The sequence below is a fragment of the Leopardus geoffroyi genome, chromosome A2, assembly GCF_018350155.1.
Source record: "Leopardus geoffroyi isolate Oge1 chromosome A2, O.geoffroyi_Oge1_pat1.0, whole genome shotgun sequence".
Classification (NCBI taxonomy): Eukaryota; Metazoa; Chordata; class Mammalia; order Carnivora; family Felidae; genus Leopardus; species Leopardus geoffroyi.
In genome coordinates this window covers 100,131,003-100,157,657 of record NC_059331.1, presented here as the reverse complement: position 1 = coordinate 100,157,657, position 26,655 = coordinate 100,131,003, and the positions used below count along the sequence as shown (strand labels likewise).

General features: G+C 38.4%; 1 long non-coding RNA gene across 2 annotated transcripts in view; it reads right to left on the bottom strand.

Annotated features, from left to right (window-relative positions):
* LOC123606461 overlaps nucleotides 1-26,655 on the bottom strand; it is a 283,317-nt gene that overhangs the window by 203,083 nt on the left and 53,579 nt on the right. For both annotated transcript variants that reach the window (XR_006716295.1, XR_006716294.1), the window contains exon 3: nucleotides 7,990-8,078. This is a non-coding gene — a long non-coding RNA (uncharacterized LOC123606461). The remainder of the gene's footprint in view (nucleotides 1-7,989; nucleotides 8,079-26,655) is intronic.

Here is a 26,655-nt window from a genome sequence, read left to right as displayed (position 1 = left end):
CAACACCTGTTGTTTCCTGAGTTGTTAATTTTAGCCATTCTGACAGGTGTGAGGTGGTATCTCATTGTGGTTTTGATTTGGAAGTATACGTACTTTTAAGTGAAGTCACCAATAATAAAAGGTCTAGACCTATTCTATTTAAATGTAAATTAATTACAAGTCAAATTAAATTAAAAATTTAGTTCCTTAGTTGCACTAACCACATTTCAAGTGCTCAAATGTAGCTACTGGCTAGTGACTACCAAACTGGATAGCACAGATATAGAACCTTTCCACCATGACAGAAAGTTCTATTGGAAATCACTGGTCTAGACTATAGATTTTTCTTTTTTCCCTCCTCCCTGCTCTCCTACTCTCTAAACTTCTCAAGCACGTAGTACTTTTATAGTACTTTCTGGATGTCAAGAATCCCCACTACATTTGCCTTATTTCTCATCTGATTTTTCCCATTTCTAAAAATTGTGGTAAAATATATATAAAGTCTACCATTTTAACTATTTTCATGTGTACAATTCAGTGGTATTATGAACATTAACACTGTTATGCAACCATCACCACCATCCATCTTCAGAACTTTTTATCTTCCCAACTGAAACTCTGTAATCAATAAGGAAGAACTATTTCCCCCATCCCCCAAGCTCTGGCAGCCACCATTCTACTTTTTGTCTCTGAATTTGACCATTCTAGGTACCTCATGTATATGGAATCATACAATATTGTCCTTTTGTATCTGGCCTATTCTACTTAGAATAATGTTTCTAAATATCACCCAAGTTATATCATGTGTCAGAATTTCACTTCTTTTAAAGGTTGAATAGTATTTCATTCTATGCATATAGTATTCTTCATCTGATTTTGTCTTTGTCCCTCAGGTACCAGCTGGGTGACTCTCTTGCCAAACAAATACAAACCACAGCATTAACAACTGATACACATTTAATGTGATGGCCCCCAGATGCAACACTGAAATGTAGTACCTTGGAAAGAATAATGGGCCAATAATGAGGAGATGTGGTAGCTGGTACCCAGTCTGCTATATGACTGCTGAGTGGTCTTGCAAACCTACCTTACATCTCCAAGCATTAGTTTTCTCACCTAATCTAAAAAATAAGACCTTTCTGTCATTCTAAAATCCTGCAAGTTTAAGAGTGTTCTTCAACACATTGATTCAAAGTCAAGAAGGAAAGTGGATTTGAAGGCATTGTAGCAAAGTGCGTAAGGGAAAAAGTGCCCTCTAAAACTTTCCAATTCCACAAAAACAGAGAGACAGTGAAAGAGAGAGTGGGGGGGGGGGGGATAAGTAGCTTACACTAGGAATAATGCCACAATGCTTTAGACACTTCTGTGTCTGTTTCACAACCTAGAGTTGCAGGCTGACTCTTGAAGAATCTTACCTATTTCACTTAATTTTCAACTATCTACTAGGCCTCTGAGATCTATATCTCAGTCCCATAGAATATTTCAAAAGAATTATAGTTTGACATTTTTGTATAAAATTGATTTTTAACTCTATATTGTTATTATTCTCTAGTTTATTTCCTTTTACTTTTTCCATTTATAAATTTTTATGATTCTCTGATAATTACTCTTTGGAGATATGGTTAAGAATGACCCCAGAAAGTAGGGGTGCCTGGGTGGCGCAGTCGGTTAAGCGTCCGACTTCAGCCAAGTCACGATCTCGCGGTCTGGGAATTCAAGCCCCGCGTCAGGCTCTGGGCTGATGGCTCAGAGCCTGGAGCCTGCTTCCGATTCTGTGTCTCCCTCTCTCTCTGACCCTCCCCCGTTCATGCTCTGTCTCTCTCTGTCTCAAAAATAAAATAAAAACGTTAAAAAAAATTAAAAAAAGAATGACCCCAGAAAGTAAACAATAGTGATGGGGCCAAGAAAAGTATATGGATTGATGACATTCCCTTGGCTGTAATCTAGCTGGAGAATGACACGGAAAGGAAGGAAAGAATTTTGAAAGCCTCATGTTCCTACACTTTCTAAATTTCATCCCCAGTTATAGTATTTTTGTTTTGTTTTTGTTTTTTTTCAATATATGAAATTTATTGTCAAATTGGTTTCCATACAACACCCAGTGCTCATCCCAACAGGTGTCCTCCTCAATACCCATCACCCACCCTCCCCTCCCTCCCACCCCCCATCAACCCTCAGTTTGGTCTCAGTTTTTAACAGTCTCTTATGCTTTGGCTCTCTTCAACTCTAACCTCTTTTTTTTTTTTCCCTTCCCCTCCCCCATGGGTTTCTGTTAAGTTTCTCAGGATCCACATAAGAGTGAAACCATATGGTATCTGTCTTTCTCTGTATGGCTTATTTCACTTAGCATAACACTCTCCAGTTCCATCCACGTTGCTACAAAAGGCCATATTTCATTCTTTCTCGTTGCCACGTAGTATTCCATTGTGTATATAAACCACAATTTCTTTATCCCTTCATCAGTTGATGGACATTTAGGCTTTGTCCACAATTTGGCTATTGTTGAGAGTGCTGCTGTAAACATTGGGGTACAAGTGCCCCTATGCATCAGTACTCCTGTATCCCTTGAGTAAATTCCTAGCAGTGCTATTGCTGGGTCATAGGGTAGGTCTATTTTTAATTTTTTGAGGAACCTCCACACTGCTTTCCAGAGTGGCTGCACCAATTTGCATTCCCACCAACAGTGCAAGAGGGTTCCCGTTTCTCCACATCCTCTCCAGCATCTATAGTCTCCTGATTTGTTCATTTTGGCCACTCTGACTGGCGTGAGGTGATATCTGAGTGTGGTTTTGATTTGTATTTCCCCCCAGTTATAGTATTTACTTGTGTAAATATTGTTTCTGAATACTCTTCTATGGACTCCTGGCAAATAAATCAACAGATATTTTTTATTATGCCCATTTTCTTCATGTATGTGTTTTGAAGACTTAGCCTGTGGACATATATGGCACTGATTCATTAATTTTAACTGCTGCATAATTATGTTTTATGAACATAGCACAATTTATTTATCTGTTCTTCCATTGATGCTTAGGCTGTTTTCAATTTGTCATTATACATTTCTCGATAAACCCATGTGAAGGTGTTCTCAAACCCTTTCTCCTTGACCCAGGTTTAGGAAGTTTGCTTTCCTTAATTTTTGATATAAAAATTTCCATGAACACCAAGGAGTTCATTCATTCAACAGAAATAAACTAAGTGCAGAGATACTAGGAAAAGCAAAAAAAAAAACAAAAAAAAAAAAAGTCCCTGTTCTCAAGAGAGGTCCATTGGAATGGGATAATAATCAAATAATAGTGCAAATAAATATAACATTAGAAGTGTGATAAATAATTTGAAGGAAAAGTCTATCATCCTGCAAGTTTAAAACAGGGAGGCAGTGTTCTTAGTTCAGGGCATCATTTTGGTTTTCCTGAATTTCTGTACTTGGTCTGAAAGGGGAAATAGAATGAGTAAGAATTAGCCTAGTAAGGAATATACGGTTTGGGTTGAGATAGATGTGGGAAAACATCATAAGCAGATCATTATAAGTGTACAGGTCTTAGGATGGAAGAGAAAGTGGCCATTTTAAAGAGAAGGCCTATTTGGCTGGAAGAAAGAGTGAAGGGCAAGAAGGCTTGAGAAAAACTCAAGAACAATATGGGACAGAGTACACAGGTCTTTTGGGCTTTTACCCTAAGGTGAGAGAACACCAAGGGCTGGTTTTAAGCTGGAAAGTAGCACTATCATATTGGCTTTCAAAACAAATTCACAGGCTTCTGCATGGAAAAGCCTTTGTTGGGATGCCTGCTCCAGTTTCTGCTGAATCTATGACATTGAAGCTGAACATCTTATAGTCACTGTCAGGACTCAATTATTCTCCTGAAGAGTGATCTGAAATGAAGAAATGCTCTTATAGAGAAACATCTGCTTTTAAGACAGAATGCGTAGCAGAGTGAGTGAAAAGGGTTGATACCTTCCATGAAGCGGTGCAACTCTTCAGAGAAACAGGAAATGTAAAAGAGGAGTCAAGGTAAGGGAGACTCTTTCTACAGAAAAGAAAAAAGAATGGGGAGGAAAGAAAGGCTGAGGGAGTGGCTCCATGAAAATTCTCTTGGTCAAGCCAGTGGCCAGAGATCAGAATGAACCAGGCAAAACACAGGGAGAAGGCATTAACAGAAACTTCAGTTGAAATTTAGAAGGAAAACAGTTCTCTAGGCAATCCAAAGTGGACCAAATAGCTCACAAATTGCACAACACAGCAACTAAATCCTATAGCCTCTGGGAGGCCTGAGCGCGACTAGTCTCAGCCCATGATTAATCTCTTCTTCGAAAATCAAAGTCATGATCTACAGCTTGTGGTACCAACATTGTAATGGTTCCTGCTGGGTAACTCACAGGCACCACTCCATGCTCCCCCTGCTCTAGCCCCTGTCTCAGTTCAGAAAACATACTTGACAACACTATCATGACTCTTGAAGAACCAACTTTCACTCCCTCTATTATTTAGCACTGTTTTTTCTTCTCAAGCTTTGAGTAGACATTTAGTTTGTAAGACAAGGGGAAAAAAGAATTCTGAGACTCAGTTTGCAGAAGGGGAAATGCTCTGCAATCAGAGAGGTGAAAAAACTTTTCTGGAAAACAATGATTTTATTTGGCTTTTTCAAAAAGTATGTATTAGCATAAGAATGACTCAGACAGGAACAAAAACAGTCACAGAGAAGAAACTGATTGAAGCATAATTGATTATGTTGGACAATTACAAATGCCCTTATTAAATAATTGCATTTAAACCACATGATAGTTTTATAACTGATTTATAAAAACAAAATTGTGAAAGTTTAAGTGACATAATTGTTCTCAGTATCACTACAATTTTCAAATGAAGCAATTTAGCCTTAGAAGCAATTTCACTTCTCATTGTAATGTTATTTTGGTGTCAAGCTGCAAGCTTTTGTTCCACTCCAGAGTTCTAGGAATAATGATTAACCCTTCTCTCTTCTTGGCCAAGGCAGTGATGCATTTTACTAATGCACCACTCTTTTGCCTTTTGCTGCAGCCCCAGTAGGTTACTAAAATATGGTTTACAGGCCTCCAACTATGTATATGGTTTCAATTTAATGAGAATGTAGTAGCTACTGTATGGATGTGGGAAATGAAAATCCTTCTTAGACTAGGGATATATGTGAATTCAGAATAAAAATGGCAAAAACAAACTGTCTTATGTTTGAGGGTTTCAAAAAATAATGTTAAGACTTTGCACAGTTTTCTCTCAAAATTACATTCCCACTGGAAACAATCCAGGAAATACCCTGGTATCTTTGGCACATTTCCTAGAATGTTAATCAAAGGTCTATATTTTCGAGTGCATGAATAAAGGACATTGGAACATTCAAGAGATAAAAGCCAATACCATTAACATTCCCTTATTGAGTTTATGTGAATTAAATAGTTTTATACAACTACTGTCTCAGTATCACACACACAACTCCCAAGGCGTGTTCTACACTGGTAATAAGAGCTAAGCCTGCTGTATTTCATTTCAGCCTCGCTGATAGCATTTATCAGCAAAATCTGGCTAAAAATGGAATATGCAACTTAAGCCTGATCATAACTGGGCTGCAAAGAAGGAAAGTGGGGGATTATCTGGGTACTGGGAGCACAAATATAAGATTGTATTGTCATTGTGCGCTATAGGCCTTTTGGCAAACTGTAGTGTAAGCCCCAGCTGACAGGCCTTTTCACAACTGACAGAGGAAAATATGAAACTTAAATTCCTCATGACAGATAAATCTGCTGAATGAAAGGAAGACCAACAGGATAACTGTGGGACAAAAAAACATTGCTTTTGGGTAACTCCCTTAAATCTACCTCTTTTGTGAATATACAAATAGGCATTCAATGAATATCTTCTAAACTCCTACCTATCAGCTTTGCTAAGCAAGCTGTTAAGTTGGGATGATAAAATAAGCATCTTTTCTTCAGCAGATGAATACAAAGTCTTATAAAACAGGGGTGGCAGATTAAATTTAATATGTGGGCATGAAAGACATTTCCTGGATGACTATCAACTGGAATGGATTGCTTGAACCAAAGTTGACATGTTACTATTGTAGAAGGCTTATTAATTGAGATATTAAATGTACCTAATCCACCATGATGGGGATCTTTGTCAAATTAAAAAAAAATATGACTATAAGTAATTGCTCTTTTCTGTCAGTGGGTCCCAAGTCCATGAAATGTAACCAGAGACCATCTCTTGGGATTAATATCATTCGCCTTTCCATTGGTGATACATACCTTTTACTCTTGTCAAGGCCTTGGGGCCTCTAGGGGTTTAGAGTTCTTTGCTTTTCCCATGCTGGTTTAACATTGGCATTTTTCCTTATTCATCTTGATTGGCTATATTAGTTCTGCCCAATTTCAGTGGCAGCCTATGGAAAACTACCTCAGACCATGAAAGGCCAGATTAAACTGAAAAGTAAAGTTTCTTCTATAGATATTTTTTCATCTTTGCAGCTATTTAGCTATTTATTATATAACCTCACTGCTCTTTGCTATCTCCTAGAGGAAGCTTTCTGAGCAGCACTACTTGGGGGTGGGGGTGGGAGTGGGGAGGCAGGGATTAAAACAGGCTGCCTCTTTTACTAATGAATGGCTGGACTGCCTTGGCAAATTCCAGGTCAAGTCGGTAGACAGTACCTTGCTGAGGTAGCTGGAAGCAAGTTTCAGGGCCCAAGAGCAGGTCTGCCTTGAATTGTCACTCTCCCTGGTTGCCATGCAATTCATGGCTAATCTTCACAAAAATCAACGTGAGAACTCCACAGAGCTGGGGAGAAAGACAGAGCAAGGGACTGAATGGGTGAAAGGAAAGATAAAACAGATAAGAGTGCTAAAGGTCATTTTTCTCTTGAGACTTCATGCCCTGACCAGCATGGGTTCTTCCACCAGTCAGAAAGTCCTGGAATGCCTGGCAGCAGGACCAGAGCACAGTATCAAGCCATGGGAATCACCCACCAAGTCACAGGAAGCAGGAAGAAAGACAGTGATAGACAAAGTTACAAAACTATTAAAAGGAGGAGTAGGAAGAGGCTGAGAAGGGGGCGGGGAGCCAGTCCGGAGCCTGAGACAAGAATCCAGGCGCCACGATGTAACAGCTGCTTCAGGTATGCTAGCCAGTTTCAGCTCGTTCGCAGCTCTTTTTTTGTTTTTGACAAGCCCAAGGCTCAGGAACGCACACACGACACAAACGCATGCGCACTAGAGCACACACACACATGCTCAGAGCTGTGTCTGTTGTAAAGAAGCTCCTGGCCTGTCTGCAATAGTGTATTTCAGGCAGTGGCAGAGAGTGCTGTGCTTGTTGGGCACTGCTTTTCATAACTGTGGTAAAATTGCCTAAGACCTTGGTAAATAACAAAATCTACTCAAATACAAAGGGATTTAACTTACTCTAAAGATTATTATGTTTTGTCTGCTGGATTAGAATTGCTTCCAAAGTTATTAGAGAAACTCAACATTAGCACTTACTTTTCTATAAAGAAACAAACCACACACACACACACACACACACACACACACACACACACACGTGTAGCATTATACAGCAATTATCCCAAATGCTACTGCTTGGAATAATAAGGATGCTGTGTGTTTACACATCATCTTTCTTTTCCTAAGAATTCAAATAGCTACACCACCCATATCTCATTATTTTTATCAACAGTCTTCTATAAGCTACGCGGGTGGCAAAGATAATTATATTACATAGCAGGCGTAAAACTGAGGTACAGAGAGGCATTCAGGATCACACAGTAAGGAAATAGTAATTCTAAACTTACTATACAAAATCTTAAGTGTCAAGAGTTTTGCTGTTTAAGTAAAATATATTCTTCTTTTCCATCTTGATTTTCTTAAACCAATTTGCAAAGTGTCTTTCCTCTTTGGGGACTCATCTCTGACCCCTTCTTTGTGTGCAGTCTCTACTTTAGCACTTAACAGTGTGTTATAATACTTCATTTTTTTGCCTACCTCTTTTGTAATAATATATTCTTGAAGGCCAGGACTTGCTCATCTCTGTTTCTCCAGTGCTTGGAACATGGTTGATGTTTCTTAAATGTCTGTTGGTGAAGTCAATGAAAGAAAAAAGAAAGAATGAATTAATGGACGATCTTCTAAGAAGAATTTCTGACAAGGTAACAATTAATGCAAATTTGGGCTTAAACCAAATATGTTTCACCTGATTTTATCTTTGCTGTGACAAATATGTCCACCTCACAAGCCTTCTTTTAAAAATCCAGTGAATACACTTAGAGCTAATTCTTTCCTTGCCTGGGCTGTTGGATTTATTGTTTGGAACAATATACTGAAACTCATGGAAATACTAGGGCTCCAGATGGTCTATTGTAATTATTTTCCCCATTGCCCCCCTCTTTTTTTGATATCTAAGGGAAAGCATTGTAGGTGTGGAGGTTTTGGGGAGTGTTAATATATAGTTATTATGCTGTCCCAAAACCCTCTCCTCTGTGTATTGAATCTTAAAGCCAGATTGTTATTTGGGGGAGGGGGTAGAGACCCCAAAATAACAATAGGAACAATGAATGCTCTTCAAGGAGACTATAAATTTAACTCTCTTTTATACATTTTTCGGTGATCAATACGAAAAAGGCAAGGTAATATATGTTAATCTTTACCAGATGTACTTTATGTATCCCCTTACGTTGGAAGCCTAGCAGGAGTAGAATGTCACAACAGACATTTACTGAAATACCTGGGGAAATGTAACAAAAAGTGTTAGAGGAAAATGGTCTTTCAGCTAAATTACCTAATATATTTGCTAATGGTATCTGATTTAAAAGCCATAAAAATACCAAGTTAAAAGCACATTAGAAGATGTGTTATATTTATAAGTGTTTGTCACCTTGGCAACAAAAGCTATATTCCAAATCTAACACTAGCTATGATGGGCCAAGACCTTTTAAAATTGGTAAATACTTCTTTATGGCAATGATCTGCTTTCAGCTACTGAATGTTAGAACTAGAAAAGGTAAGTTCTTCACTGCATAGCAAGTTTTTTGCTAGCTTTCTCCTATGGATAAGCTTTTTCTTTCTATTAGTAAATATGGTTTATTCTTAACAAGAAAAGCAATGTGTTTTCAAAAAAGCAACAGTCTTTTAATTGCACTCAGAAATGCAGATATAATAGCTTGAAGATTCCTAAAGATAGGAATTTATCTATCAAATTTATATTCCAGTTTATCAACCATAGGACTGACCTTGGTTCATGTATGAAATATCACCAGTATATACTATAAAATTGACCTTATCCTACAAAAATCTATCCTTCTAAACAACTGAATGGAATATGTCTGGTTTAATATGGGAACTTTTCACATACCTTTACCTTCCAAATTGCATGAGGACTGAAAAATTATCTGTCACTGTGTCTCACTAAAATTCTGCTTCCAAATTACATCTAGTAAAATTAGATGATTTGGTGGTAGGAACCTATGCTTCAAAAAGTGGATTTCAGGTAGACCTGAAAGAAGTTTAGACTAAGTTCCTACTATTCTTTCCATATTTTTTAAGCTTCAATCTGCTTTCCAAATCCTATAAAGAATGTTTGGGTTATGTGCCAGTCAAAGATTATAATTCCAAGAGTCTAACTAGATTCTCATGTGGTTAAACTAATTTTCAGAAGTAAACCATGGAAAAGGTCTGGGTAAACACACATTCTCTGTGGGCTGTGGCTGTTCACTGGAGCCTAGACAAGTTGTCTCTACAGCCAGCTTGGGAAAACCCAAGCCTAACTCGTGATCTGTAATCATGCTCAGCAGGTTCTCAGACAGAAGAGCAGCTCAAAGGGCTAAAGACTGTCACCCCCATGTAACTTTTCTAACACAAGGAGAGCATATCCTTCTTCTACCCAGAAGAAATCAGTAAAAATTCCTTACCACCCTACCACATCACCCCAAACTAAATCTTGTCTTGTCTGGAACTATGTCATTGCTTCCTTTTTTCTTTTCTTTCCTTTTTTTTTTTTAGACAGGCAGAGAGAGAATGTGTGGGGGTAAGGGGCAGAGCGAGAGGGAGAGAGCGTCGTAAGCAGGTTCCACACTCAGCTGGGAGGCCAACAAGGGGCTGGATTTCTGACTATGAGATCATAACCTGAGTTGAAATCAAGAGTCAGATGCTTATATTTTTTTAAATGTTTTATTTATTTTTGAGAGAGAGAAAGAAAGGGAGAGAGAGGGAGAGTACAAATGGGGGAGGGGCAGAGAGAGAGAGAGACAGACAGACAGACAGACAGAATCCAAAGAAGGCTCCAGGCTCCGAGCTGTCAGCACAGAGCCTGATGCAGGGTTCGAATTCATGAACCGCGAGATCATGACCTGAACTGAAATTGGATGCTTAACCGACTGAGCCACCTAGGTGCCCCTCCTTTTTTATTTTCCAAGCAATAAGGTCTTCTTAGTGAACACAAGAAAAAGTTTTAGTCTATGTGATGGAGACATTAATAGGGCACATAGAGAATATTCCAGAAGAAGACAGATGAGCCTTCTGCCTAAAACTAATAAATCATGGTGGGAACTTTGAGTTCAAATATAAGTTATGCGAACAAAGTTGAGAAAACACACTTAAACCTAGTTAACCAGATTTACTTTTCACTGAAAGAAGGCAAAGAATTACATGGATTGACATGTATTCTAGTACTTAAAACATATTCTTTATTTGATTGATAAATGTAACTCTTGAGAATGCATTCTGATCACATCACCTTACTAAGCCCCTTGTTTAATTCCTAACGAATCACTTACCAAGCCATAATCTGTTGGCAAATTTAAAAGAAATTGTCTATTTTTTACTCAATATAAATTTTAGATTGTGTAGATAGAAATTATAGCATCTTGTTTAAAAATCAAAATACATTATTTAAAATGTTGACTACACAATCTCATTTTACTATGTAGAAAATATAAGTGAAAGGCTATGGCCTGAATTTCACCAAATATAAAGATATGGGATAATTCATAATAACTATCTTAGCTGAGTGAAAAGTAAAACATGCAGTATCACTCAAATTTCTTCCCAAGGGAATCATGGGCCTACAAGGGAAGGGACTGATTGTTCTCTCAACTTTATATCCTCTGCATAGTAGCCAAGCGATAAATATTTGTACAATTGTAGGGGTGCCTGGGTGGCTCAGGCAGTTGAGCGTCTGACTTCAGCTCAGGGCATGATCTCAAAGTTCGTGAGTTCGAGCCCTGCATCAGGCTCTGTGCTGACAGCTCATAGCCTGGAGCCTGCTTCAGATTCTGTGTCTCCCTCTTTCTCTGCTCCTCCCCCACTCACACTCTGTCTCTGTCTCAAAAATAAATAAGCATTAAAAAAAAAAGTTGTAGGGGCGCCTGGGTGGCGCAGTCGGTTGAGCGTCCGACTTCAGCCAGGTCACGATCTTGCGGTCTGTGAGTTCGAGCCCCGTGTCGGGCTCTGGGCTGATGGCTCAGAGCCTGGAGCCTGTTTCCGATTCTGTGTCTCCCTCTCTCTCTGCCCCTCCCCCGTTCATGCTCTGTCTCTCTCTGTCCCAAAAATAAATAAACATTGAAAAAAAAATTTTTTTAAAAATTAAAAAAAAAAAAGTTGTATAATTGTAAATGCCAGTAAATCTATTTCATGCACGCCCCATGATATTCACAAGTTAAGGAATGTCTGTCTACACAAATAGTTGGCTAAGAAAAAATGTTAAAGGTATAAATAAAATAACATGATTCATTTCCATTTTTTTTGATACTTATGTGTAGACATGATTGCCTTATAGACCTGAAAGATGAGTAGAAATGAGGTAAAGAGAATACAGCCACAAGCATAACCTAAAGTGGGATGTGAGAAGTAACATGGCAGGAACATTAAGGAGACTTGTCTTGCTGGAGTGAAAGTTGTAGGTTTAGAAATGAGTAGGAAATGTGGCTAAGTAGGTAGGGTGGAGCTGGTTGCAGACCAAGAAAGGAAACTAACATGTGCTGAATGCCAGGCCTTCCCTCAGGCTATTCCTCATGACAAGACTGTAAAGTGGGTATGATTATCCTTGCAGACTGGAGAAAGTATCAGAAAATTTAGAAACCTGATTCAGTCATTCACAGAAAGTATGTGGTAAAAATGAGCCATAATCCAACATTCGTTCTGTGACACTATATTGTATTGAAAATCAGGCAGAGAGATGTAGAGATTAACACACATAGAAAGCAACAGCTTATAAAACAAGTCCAGAAAAGTTGAATCTGAATAAATGATTTAAAAATACAAATGGCTTAATAGGCCCCCTAACTGCCCTGGGATTTTTCCATGTGTGAAATGAGCAACATTATCACATAATCATGTTCTTAACCTCAACAGGGTGACTTGATTAATTTTCAGTTACAAATTTCAGAGTAGTACTGATTAAGACTTTGCTGCTTAGGGTGTTACTATTCATCATTGCAGAAAACCCCAGGTCCGATTTGAAAAACATAAAATATTCTAAAGGCAGACCTAGTTATGGAAATTTTGACATTGTCTTGTATTGGCAACCTGACAAATCTGCTGCTACACTCCTCCCTTTGTGGTTTACATGCTGCTTCCATATACGACACTGGCATCCCGTTCAGAAGTTGATTGTTGTGTTTTGGTTTATGTTTCATACAACAACTGCCCTGAGCCACTTCTAAAAGAGGATAATAATGACAAATTTGAAATTTTCTCCCCAGGAAAAGAGGCTGTGGTGAAAACACCAAAAGACATTTAAGCAACTACCATTAAAGGCATTTTAATTTTCTGTTGACAAACATGATTTTCCAAATGATTTACAGTGAAGTTTCTGGGCTGACAGCCATACAGCCTGTCTAGGACTATGTTTTCTGGTTCTACAAAAGTGCTAATGAAATCTTTATTCTTCTGTGAGGAACTTAATGTCTTAAAAGCCACAGTGCTATTTAGGTTCCTGGTTCCCCAGCTGCTGCTGTCACCTTCCTTCAGTCCTTTGGCCCCATCTCTTAGATCAAGCTCTCCTAATCCCAAACTCTAATGTCAGGGGTGCTCTAAGGAGCACTGGTTCCACACTTGACAGCACGTGTATTTATCAGCAAAAGCAGCCTCATTCTTAGACACCCCCCCACCCCGATTCTGCTACCTGGAGTTTCATCCAGTTCAGGAGGTTCAGTTTCCATTAACTTTAGATAATGTTTTCCTGTTTTGGATGCCACCTGCCTTATTAGCTTGCTAGGTACCCAGCCTCTCTTAAGAGGCTCTGTTGTGCTCTTGTTAAGTTTTCTTCTCTGGTTTCCTGTTACACTCAGTCTGGAACTTTCCTGGTGCATAAGGCCCGTCTGGATTTTCACTTTTGCTTTTTATATCATTTTGTACAATAATCTCATACTACAGACAAGAAAATAAAAATGTAATACATTTGGGAAATTTGCTTAAGTTTTCAAGACTAATTATTTGAATTCAGGTCTACTAATTTTGAGATCTATAAGCTTTTACATGTTTGGGCTAAAGTTATTAGGTGCCTCCTTTTAAGACATTATTCCCTTCTCTTTGTATTTTATCTAACATATCAAGAAATCTTTGAGAAGAAAGCTGTTTCTCAACTTTAAAAAAATGTTAAAATAAAAAGCAAAATACCTATCCTTGTTCAATGATATCAGTCTACAGGATTTTGTTTATAAAGTTTTAAGAAACACAGTGTTGTTTTTTTTTTTAAACATGAGCCTATTTCTAAATTGTTATTATGGATAGATTTCTATTTTATTAAAATGGTCTCTTTACCTTGGAAGAATGTTTGCAATAGTATAAAAAGTAAAAAATTGTTTTCCATTTCAAGTACTTGGTTTTTGTTATTCTCATCTATGAATTCTAGGTGAGACCTTGCCCATTTTTGTTTCTCCACTTGTGTCTTACCTTATGATTTCACTCTCCATCTTACCTTCAACAGTCCTTTCATTCCGAGGAAGGGATTTTTCACCATTTTGCCTCCTCAGCCCTTAAAATGTCAATAGAGCCTTTTGCTAACTCTTACATTTTAAGACATCTTACATTATATTGAAATATAATAGATACCCAGTGATTAAAAAAATTAGTTATTAGCTTAGTGATCTAAAGCCCTCATATTTATGGGAACTTGAGATGCCATATGTTCTACAAGGGTTTTCAATGAACAGAATTTATAATAAATAAAGCCACAAATCCCTATTATTATGGATAATATGATAGAAAATAAAAACAAGACATTACAATGAGGTCTGATATGAGAGTCTATGTTGAATTTTATCCCTCCCATACATCTTAACTTTTTCTGGAATGGTAGTAAGTCTTCCTTATGTGACACCCACCTGGCTAACCCCCCTGCATGCCTGGTCTACACAACACCTTCTCTTAGTCCCTAACTCTGTGTTCCTGTTATGTCCCAGTCAGTTGGATGTGATTCTGCTGCCAAGTGTGGAGTACCAGGAAGGATCAATATCTAAGGTATGTGACTTTTATCTGACTAGACTTCTGTGTCTTTCAGGAACTAACTGCAGTCAAAGACAAGACAAATCTTTTTTTTCGTGGTTTTTAATGTTTGTATCTTGTTGTCTTCTCTACTCAACCTTACCCAGAAGTCTTTTATATTTTTACATTTTTTAAATTTTTATTTTTTAATGTTTATTCTTGAAACAGAGAGAGAGAGAGACAGAGCATGAGTGGGGGAGGGGCAAAGAGAGAGAGGGAGCCACAGAATCTAAAGCAGGCTCCAGGCTCCGAGCTTCAGCACAGAGCGTGAACCAGGGCTAAAACTCAGGAACCATGAGATCATGACCTGAGCCAATGTCAGATGCTTAACCAACTGAGCCACCCACGTGCCCCTACCCAGAAGTCTTAAAGCTATTCTATATTCTTCTCAAAGTTTTAAAATTTTGAAATTTTGCTATTCATGGATAAATCACCAAACCATTTTGAAGTGTGTGTGTGTGTGTGTGTGTGTGTGTGTGTGTGTGTGTGTAGAGGAGAAAGAATGAAGTAGGCCTTTTTTCTTCCTATCGCTAGTTTTCTCAGTATACTGGAGTGACTAGTCCACTCTTTCCACTGATCCTCATTGCCAGCCCTGTCATACATGAAGTTTCCATATTGTGTGAGTCTCTTCTTAGATATTCCATTCTGTTCTGTCAGTTTCCACAAAGTAACAATACCACTTTACTTTATTAATTATTGTTCTGGAATAAATTTGTATCTGGTAAGGCAAGTCCCTTTACCTTGTTCTACTAGTTCTTTAGGAGTCTCTTGGTTCTTTGTTCTTCCAAATGTGTTTCAGAATCAACTTTTCTTTTTTTAAGATAAATTTTTTTAACATTTATTCATTTTTGAGAGACAGAGAGAGACACAGAACAAGTGGGGGAGAGGCAGAGAGAGAGGGAGACAACAGGATCTGAAGCAGGTTCCAGGCTCTGAGCTGTCAGCACAGAGTCTGATGCAGGGATGGAACCCATGAATGGTGAGATCATGACCTAAGCCAAAGTCAGACACCCAAATGACTAAGCCACCCAAGTGCCCCTCAGAATCAACTTTTCAATTAAAAAACTGTCTGCTGTAACTATATTAATATTAGACAAAATTATTATAAGGAAATTCCCTTAATTACTTTGCAAAATTTGAATTCTTATAACTCAATGTTTATTTATATCTTACAAATATTATAGCTCCTGTATTCTTTTTTTTTTTTAATTTTTTTTTCAACGTTTATTTATTTTTTTGGGGACACAGAGAGACAGAGCATGAACGGGGGAGAGGCAGAGAGAGAGGGAGACACAGAATCGGAAACAGGCTCCAGGCTCTGAGCCATCAGCCCAGAGCCCGACGCGGGGCTCGAACTCACGGACCGCGAGATCGTGACCTGGCTGAAGTAGGACGCTCAACCGACTGCGCCACCCAGGCGCCCCTCCTGTATTCTTAATGATATAAGTACATATCTGTTGATGATGAAATAGAAAATTCAAGTACAAAATTAATTTGACCATCCTTGTAGTACATTAGCTTAATTTACATATCCCTACCCAATCAGCTCATATGATCCTTTTCTAGATCATTCATGTATTTGTATCACTTAGGATTCTATATTAACCAAGATTCAGCACAGGAAAGAAAGACCACTTCAGATATTTATAAGCAGGAAGAATTTAATACCAAAAATGAATTCTTATAAAATCATTAGAGGTGTGGAAGGATCAGACTGTAGTCTGGATCTCTAGAAATGATGGCAGAATAGTACAGAACTGACCCACCACCGGCTACTACCAATGACCCACCATTGAAGGCAAGCCTAAATTAAGAACATGCTAGCACTCTGCTCTCACTGCTACCACCAATCTTGGGTACCCAAGAAATTACAATGCAGGGATTAAGAGGTCAGAGCCAGCCACTGCTGCTGCCGCCACCATCCCAACTTCTCATCTAGCTTCCTAAGAAAGCTAGACAGCAGACAGAAGGATACTGCTGCAGAGAAATTTCAGAGTTTTACAACCATGCTTATCAATAAGGACAGCCACGAAGGAACAGGAAAATGGCCTCTCTCACTTCAGACTTCTAAATCTTATACTAATGCATTGAATTGATGGAACTGGAATTACATCCAGAACTCTAGCTATAAGGGAGTATGAGAGATGAGCATATTGGCTTTCAAGTCTCTCCAATTAGAATGAAAGTGGAATGGAGGCCAATTGATTCCATCCATATTATCAAGCATGGTTTGTTTGGTTGCAAGCAACAAAAATTGACACTGGGGGCGCCTGGGTCACTCAGTTAGTTAAGCACCCAACTCTTGATTTTGGCTCAGGTCATGCTCTCAAGGTTTGTGAGTTTGAGCCTCACATCAGTCTCCATGCTGACAGTGGGGAGTCTGCTTGGGATTCTGTCTCTCTCTCCCTCTCTCTGCCTCTCCTGTGCTCTCTGTCTTTCTCTCAAGATAGATAAAATAAACCTAAAAAAAATTGACTCTGGCTAACATAAACAAAAAATCAATTTATTAGAAAGAGAGTGGTTACAGAGCCAAAGAAAAAACTTCTAGTCTTGGAAAAGGTCAAAACCAGGGAAACTCTGAAGATCTAGGTAATGGAACTTAAGAGCACACTCTCTCTCTTTAGTACCTTGCCATTGGATGGCTCAGCTCCATCTGCTTTACACTTGTTCATGGGATTCCATCCCTGGGTATCACCCCTTAAGATACACAGTTTCAGGAGATACAGTCTCATTGCTTTAGTTATGGTCAAATAGTGGTAGTGGTAGGAGGGCAGGGTCCCCTGACTGACAATTTCCGCAGAATCTCCTATAGTAGAGAAGCAGTGGACATCTGAAGAAAAGAGTGTTGGGCAGACAAAAGATATCAGTTATCTTTTCCAGTGCAATGTCTGATCCTGGTATTGCCTAGAAGTTACCTACATGTTCAAATAGATGCTCATGCCACAAAGCTTTTGCAAAACACTGAAAGTAGAACACATTTAGTTTCATCAAAATTACAGACTTGATTGATTATTTCAGTATAGGTGTTCCAGTTATTCAGGTGAGTTTTGCCCCATTTAAATATCTCATTTTACATGTATAGAAAATGAGATTCCTCAAGGAGTATAAAGGGTTTCCTTTGCATAATGTTACACAAATGGATCTATAACCAGATATAGAGGCCACTCTTTTGTAAGTATTCCAATATGTGCCTTGATAATTAGAGTGCTCTTTGTCTTTAACTGGCTTTCTCATATATGAAATATATTTTGGATCCTCATCCATATATAGCACTTATGAACAGTACATTTCAGAGAACAACCTGGCTTACACCTACCTGCCTTATCTGATGTTTGCATCTGTAAGGCCCATGGGCTGTCATGATGACAACGTCATTCGAAATTAATGACAAATGGAAATTCACAGGCCCCCAGAAAAGAAACTTTCTCCCACACTGCTCAGAAAAAAACTTCATGCCAACATACTGGAAAGTTGCTGCCAAAGTGGGATTGTAACCCACAATAGAATGTGTTCCCCCAAATCACCACCTTATTAGCAAGAATCCTTCAAAATAAATTTTAATGATGATCCCAACACTTTAAAGGGTCAAACCTATTACAGCATGCCTTCCCTCATTTGCTAGGCCATTAGTTGGGGAAGATCTAAAGGAAATTGCTTGTTTCCAGGTCTCTCTCACACTCATTCCCCCTTCTGCTTTCACCTCCTGTGATGATGGAGTTATTGCTCCCAGTTCTTTACTCTCTCTCACTCTCTCTGGGGTCTCCTATTTCCACATCCCACTAATGCCCAGGCTATGTGACTTCCTTTGACCAATGAGATGTTTACAGATGTCATGGGCATTTAGGCTTGGAGCTGTTGGTGCAGTGGAACTTGCTCTCTCGGGCCTCTATCTTTGTCATAAGAAGAATATGCCTCAGCTGGCCGGCTGGTCCAAGAAAGATGGGGAGCAGAGACCCCTAGCTGACCTACAGACCTGCAACTTAAAGCTGAGAAGCCCAGTGGTATCAACTAACCTAGGGCAACTGACCTACCCCTGATTTGCATATGCATGAGCAAGCCCCGTAGAAACCAGCAGAATTGACCCACAGATGCATGGCAAATATGTATTTATTGTTGCATGCCACAGGGATTTTGTTTTGTTTCATCAGTGTTCTTAGAGCAATGGCTAATGGGATTCACTCCTAATTCTCTCCCTTCTCTCTCTCACTTTCTTTTTCTCTCCCTGTTTTTCTCCATCTGCCTCATCCTTGAGAAGTCTCCCTCCTTAGCTGGTCCCGGTCCAGTAGATACACCAGTTGTTTTGCTAGATGGTAATACAAATCCCAGGTAATCTTACTTTGAAGTTTATTAAAACAAAGGAAAGGAGTCCATATAAAAGGATTTGAGAAGACAACTCTTGCTAGCAATGCCTCTTCTTGAACAGGCATTTTTGAAATGTTTTGGTTTTTTGTTTCTTTGTTTAAGCCTGAGAGTCAGGGCAGAGGGAGAGAAAAGAGAGAATCTTAAGCAGACTTCACACTCAGCAAAGAGCCCAGCTCAGCACTTGATCCTATGACCCTGGGATCAAAATCAAGAGTAAAACACTCAACTGAATGAGCCACCCAGGCACCCCTGAAATGTTTTTTTATTACTCACTTGTCACTTTTATTACTCAATGTCACTATCATTGTGAGTAACTTTCATTATAACACCATGTACGACAAATTGAGTCATATAGTAAAAACAGTATTGAGGGTAACTGACTTGTAAGCCATTCATTATGCCATATTACAGGATTTTCCAGGAAATAATCAAGTGAGACAAATCTCAAAAGATCCAACCCCCATATGCAATATATATCATCTTTTCTTCTCCTTGATCTCGTTTGTTCTTTTATTTTCTTTTTTTCCCCAGCCTGTCTATTATTGAGCAGTTTGCCAGGCACAGAGTTACCATTCCCTTTTCTCCTTTACCATGTAAATGTCAGTTGAAAATATGCCAAGTTCCAGATACAATATAATCATAATACTACCACTGTGCCTCTGGATTAATTAATCATAATGAATGAAATTTTTCTTGATTTTGTATGCTAATCCTGGAAGCATAATTCAATTTCATCTTTTGACTTCTGTAGCCTGAAGCAGCCACTTAAACTCAGCTGTCATAAAGCTTTTGGAAGGAGACCAAAAAACACTAAATAAATTTTTAAAAAGATCCAACTTTCAAAAAGGCATAAGAGGAAGTAGAAGAACTTTCTTTAAGTATCTCAAAAGAAGGGCATACATGTATGTGTAGAAGAAGGGCACAATAAACTTTTGTTTCCAAATTTGAGGATAAAATGTGATGACACTGCCTTAAAAAAAACTTTGTTTTTTCCTTCCCACACCATCTGAAACTAGTGTTAGATATAAGCAAAACATTGGAACACTAAATGGGCACACTGAAAGCCTCAATGAAATTAATTTGAAATGTATCAGAACTTGTTTTCACCTTCAGAACCAGTGAATCATTATGAAACCTGTAAGTTACTCCTTTTGAAATCATACAAGTGTAACATGGATTTTTTGTTCTGTTCCTAATGTTAAGTCTCATACCCTTGGAGGCCCTCTATGTATGAAGTCAATTGTCTGTGGTTTAATTTGTAATATATAATATTGTTTTCATCATTGTGAAAATAGAGATGACCATAAAGAAAAATGTAAGAATCCTCTGTAATCCTAGCCCTTAGAGATATCCCCAGCTAATTTTTTGGTGTATGCAATTTAATTGTTTGTTCTCTGGGTTATGTGTGTGTGTCTGGTGTGTGTATAACACAATTGGATTATATAATACACACTGAATATATGTTAAACATGGTAGCAGACATATCTTTCCTTGGCATAATGTTCACCTCCCTCCTTTTAATGGCTATATCAATGATGTTTCTTTTTTTTTAAATGTTTATTTATTTTTGAGAGAGAAAGGCAGAGAGAGAGGGGGGAGAGAGAATCCCAAGCAGACTCCACAGTGCCAGTGCAGAACCCAACATGGGGCTTGAACTCAGGAACCGTGACATCATGACCTGAGCTGAAATCAAGAGTCAGATGTTTAACTGACTGAACCATCCAGATGCCCCTGAATGATGTTTCCTAGGACTCCAAACTGAGATATGCTCCGAGAAAAATAAATGATATTGATGGAAATTTCTCAGAGAAGAGAGTACTGGGATGAACACAGTTTGTGCTTGCACTTTGAGAACATACTTTGGATCTCCAATATTCTTTGAAAGACAACTACAAAATCTTAAATTTCTATTCATTCACTATGATTATAAATCCCTGGACACTAGAAATTAGTAAGTTTCATATTTCTGGGAAAATAGTCCCACTCTGAAGAGGCTTTTTCTGTATCCTCTGAGGATGGTATTTCTGCATTCTGCACCACTTAGCTGCTGACACAAGTTAGACGCAGCTTTCAGTTTTACTCAAAGCATCCACCCGATCTCAGGCATCCGTTCCATTGTGACTTGACAGAAGCCTAGAGATTTAAATGAACATCTTCACATTCTTAGCAGCAAAGAACTGAAGAGAGGCAGTAATAAAGTAGCTGACAATACACAGAAAACATACTGAACAGTCAACACCTTTTATTCATCCACAGAATGATTCCTGGGTGGGATTAGTATGGAGAAGAGGAGAGGGAGTGCATGCAAGTTTAAATCTTGCACAACAAAGGAGATGATGATGCAAAGAAACATGAGCAAGATGGGATGGGAATAATTATTTGATCAGAACAATGAAAATATAACACAAAAGCCACAGGAATCTATTAGAGTTGAAGGGGGGGAAGTGTGAAAGAACCAAATGAGTTACATTACAGGAATAGGGCTCAATCCAGAGATTACAGGTGCTTTGGTGGTAAGTGGGGACCCCCAGTGAGGCAAATCCACTTAATCTTTGATTACCACCTCTAGCCACAGTAAAATAACTGTGGATTTAATTTTAGTTTGAATCTACAACTCTAGGAAAATTATTTGTTTTGAATTTTTATCCCATACAGACTTTTAATAATCATTCTATAAAATAGTGTCAACCCTGCCCAAACCCATTCTCCACTGATGCTAGCACACAAAACACTGTAATAGAATGAAAGGCTAAACATCAGACTAGTTATAGCTACCTATGTGTCCAATTTTTCAAGGGAAAAAATTTCTACTGGTTTGTAAATTGGGAAACAACTATTGTGATACTTCCCACCCATCTACCCCAAAGTAGCTGTGAACCAATTCATTGTTCATTTGATGTAGCAATTTTCACAATAAAGAATTCTGTGGAAATCTGCAGCTGATTCCCAGTGATACCCTATGAAACTCTAACACAAGTCCCAAAGGACACCGTTAAGGATTAGAAAAGTCTTCCTCTGTCTCAGGATGAGATTATCTACCTACACTAAGGCTTCAGTCTGTGTCCAACAGAAAACAGCAGCTAGCAGAAGTGTTAACTGACTAGCTAATTGTCCCCATCTAAGGTCTTTTTGCTACAGTACTTTTGCGGGCATTTCTGAAACATCACACCTATAATTGAATGGAAAACCCAGGACAAAATACTTTTCCCCATGGTAAATACTTGCTAGCAACTCTGGCCCTGTGATCCCACAAGACTTGGCAACAAAGTCCACTCACATATCCATTCTGGTCTCCTACATAGTTTCAGGGACCAGTTCCCCTTCTCCAGGAATAAATGGGCTCCCTTTTTCAGAGTTTCCAGAGAATGGGACTTGTTATTCTTTTGCACTTGAAATGGAATTTCACTTCAAGGACAGATGCCATAGTATAAGCTTTCTAGCCACAATGATTGTCGTGGGCTGACTTACTTACAATGTACTCTTTGTGATTACTCAGTGATACTAAGACTTACATGTGATGCCTCCCTTCAGCATCCCCTTCTCTGCCCATCCTGGGAAAAGCAATGCTTGTTAGATGCTAGATAAGACACTCTTTACTGTTTCTGTCAAATATCATTCATTGGGGGTCAGTAATGTGGCTTGTGGAGATATGGTGAATTGCCTGTTTCATGGCACTAATCTGAAAGCATCCCTGAATTCTATTCAATAGCCTGTCTGCCAGACAGCTCTTGAAACCATGTAAGAAAAAAGAAATGGGATTCTTATCTGACAAGTGCCCTACCATGAAACTATGAGCATAAGGTGTTGACTGACTGACCAACTGATTAGTAGGCGGATTTTGTTAAAACCTGAAAAGCAGAAACATATTTATTGGGAGGAAAAAGAAAATGGCTTCATTTATTAAATCTGCCTATTTGTATGTTTCCTATTTTAATTGAGTTTTTTCCATTTTTGTTCAAAAGATAGATGGTTTTACACCAAACAAAACTGCAAAGTGAATTTAACTCTGTCACTCATGCCCTTTCTACGTACTCTACTGCTCAGAGAAGCCACTTGTCTACATCATGTTCCTTGCGGTTCTCCCACTTTATTAACAGGACCCCTTCCCAGTTAAATATCATTTCAGGGGAAAATCTGATACTTTCACTCACATGGGACGTACAAAAACACCACCAGAAAGTAAGCTTTACAAGGACAGGGAGTATTCTTATTTTATTCATTAGCACATCCCAAGCACCTAAAATGGACCTGGCACTTAGTAGATACTAAATAAATACTTGTTAAGTGATGATGACCCAATTACCCAGAGGTAATTGCAGTTTTTATTACATATTCTCATGTGTGTGCATATCAGAGAGAAAGAAAGATCACATGGGCTACAGAAGCTAAAGGCTTGAAATACCTTATATCTTTTACCTTTATAGGTAAAAGTAATGTGTACAAGACAAAACTCTGGAATTTTCTTGGGGTGCCTGGGTGGCTCAGTCAGTTAAGCGTCTGACTTCGGCTCAGGTCATGACCTCATGGTTCATGAGTTCGAGCCCCATGTCGGGCTCTGTGCTGACGGCTCAGAGCCTGGAGGCTGCTTCGGATTCTGTGTCTCCCTTTCTCTATCCCTCCCTGACTAGTGCTGTATCTCTCTCTGTCTCTCAAAAATAATAAATGTAAAAAAAAAATTAAAAACTGTGGAATTTTCTCTTCCGTTGCCTATAATCTCCTGTTATTCTTAAGAGGAAGGAGAGTGCTGCCTCGGGGTACCCCTGTGAAGAGGTGAGGCTATAGTGTGAGAAACTACATGGCAACCATGCTGCAGGCCTGTTCACACCCAGTAAAAAGATTGTGCCTGAAATTATGTCAAGGGCTGAACTCAGCCTTTAGTATACCATGACCCAATAGAGCCGAAAGCCAAAACAAATCACTTAGAGGCTAAAAAAAAGTTTTACGGAAAAGTCTTTGGTACCACCTAGAATCTTAATTTTTGACATTGCCTAACTCTTCTTGGTTTCTGACTCAATTTCCCCTTGAGGTTTGGATTTCTAGAACAACATTGCACAGAGCTCATGGTGTATCTCCTGTGATTCCCTTTTCCCCTCCCATGTCTCTGCTTCCCATATTACAAATGTAACTGGACCCCGGTCATTCATGTGTGATGCTGTGCAACATATTCCAGGGCCTTGGCTCTGCTCCCACTCAGTGCAGGGAGCAGCAGGTAGGTGTAGTAATGTGGGTCTATTATCTCTAATTCCTGAGAAAACGATACTCAAAATTCTTTAAAATTTCATTTTCTTATAATTATTTGTAGGATGATCAATGACTTAAAATGTAAAAAGAAAAAGCATGTAAACAAAAGCTACTATAGTAAAAGTTAATAAACAGAAAAGTTTAAGAAAGACCTATAGGAATAATTCATAGTATGTTAACTCTTCTGTAAAATCTTCCCCAACCCCCAAAATGGAATATGGATTCTGTTTGCCCAGCATCACTTCCCTTGGTAACAGAACAATTCTTGCCTCTTAGGAGAACTGTCCCTGTACCTCCCCCATAAAAGACTCATGAATAATACACATATGTCTGAAAGTAATGTAACCTTGTGTTTCAATTATACTTCAATTTAAAAAAATACACGTATGTGCTGCTCTGGTCTCACATAATCCTAGCAAACTTCAACACAGCATTTTCCAAGGAGATTCCATTTGCTTACTATTTAGTCTAACTCCATATGAACATCTCTTTGAGTTGGGGACTTGTTTTTTCTTTGCTTTCTTAGTGCTTATTACAGCAGTTGGCACATAGTAGGCATTCAGTAAACATTCGTTAAATTTACTTATGTTAAGTAAAACATCAGTAAATGTGATAAACAAATTCAGGAAAGATGGTGTGATGTTGCTGAGTTATAGGTAGAAAGCAGAAATATTTCATTCCTAATTTTCCTTTATCTTTTTTGGCAAGGAAAATGATTTCCGAACTAAGTGGTAGATGTAAATAGTAGGGTCGTGGTTCTCAAAATGTGGTTCCTGGACCAGTAGCATAATCATCACCTGGGAGCATGTTAGAAACAAAAATTCACAGGCCCCATCTCAGATCCACTGAATGAGAAACTCTGATTTTATCTATGTTTTAAACTTTCTTTTGAGGGAGAGAGAAAATGCACACGTGAGCAGGGGAGAGGGACAGAGGGACAGAGAGAGAATCCCAGCCAGGCTCCGCACTCTACATATGATTCTGATAATGCTAAAGTTTGAAGACCACTGGTCTAGAGAGATAAAAGCAGTAAGATAAAAGAATATAGCATTTCTCTACTTTTTAAAGTCGTGTTGTTATTTTTTATTAATTTACATCCAAGTTAGTTAACATATAGTATAATAATGATTTCAGGAATAGAATTTAGTGGTTCATCCCAGTACTCATTCCAACAAGTGTCCTCCTTAATGCCCCTCACCCATTTAGGCCACTCCCCCATCCAAAATCCCTCCAGCAACCCTCAGTTTGTTCTCTGTATTTAAGAGTCTCTTATGGTTTGTCTCCCTCTCTGTTTTTATATTATTTTTACTTCCCTTCCTTTTTGTTCATCTATTTTGTATCTTAAACTCCACATATGAGTGAACTCACATATTTGTCTTTCTCTGACTGACTTATTCCGCTTAGCATAATAGACTCCAGTTCCATCCACGTTGCTGCAAATGGCAAGATTTCATCCTTTTTGATCACTGAGTAATATTCCATTGTATGTATATACCACATCTTCTTTATCCATTCATCAGTTGATGGACATTTGGACTCTTTCCATACTTCGGCTATTGTCGATAGCACTGCTACAAACATTGGGGTGCATGTGCCCCTTCAAAACAGCATTCCTGTATCCTTTGGATAAATACTTAGTAAGAACTTCTTCATTTTAATGAATGAATATATCTGCTCCTAGATACTTTATATTCCAGGGTGCTAAAGAACTGGCAGAAGTGGTTTTCAAGTTAACATTAAGTCTTTTGGGGACATCACAGAAAATAAGTAAGAGTCCTAAAGAGTCTTGATTTTAAAAGAAATGTGAGGAAGATAATTTTTGGAAATGTCTAAAATGTGAAGTTGATTTCTAAGAAAATTTTAGAGCTGTTTGCTAAACAGATGATGTGTGAGCATTTAGGAAACGATGCAAGGGTCTTGGACTCAGTTGGGATTAACTAAGAAAATTGATTCCTCAGTCATTATGTGTCATTTTAATAGGGTTAAATACATTGTTAGTCCATAAATCCATTTACTTTAACATAAATATGTCTAAGAATCTAATGATTTGTGTTCATTTGATCATATTTTATTTAAATTTTTTTAATGTTTATTTATTTTTGAAGGAGAGAGAGACAGAGTGTGAGTGGGGGAGGGGCAGAGAGAGAGGGAGACACAGAATCGGAAGCAGGCTCCAGGCTCTGAGCTGTCAGCACAGAGCCCGATGCGGGGCTCAAACCCATGAACTGTGAGATCATGATCTGAGCTGAAGTTGGACGCTCAACCAACTGAGCCACCCAGGCACCCCCATCATACTTTATTTTAATCTTGTTTTGTTCTTTTGCACGTTTCTCTTCCCCACTAGGCTCCTTTGTAGTTCCAAAGGTAGCACAATCTCTGGCACATAATTTCACATTCAAAATGGTCATGTAAATTGAATCAAGTGATATCCTTGGGTAGAACATAAAAAATATAGACTGGATAATAATAAGTATAAATGAATTTTAGGCTGATTGAACAATAATAACCAGAGTATTAATGAATGTAATTTTATGTTTGGCACCTACTAAGTGTTTGTTAAACAACCAT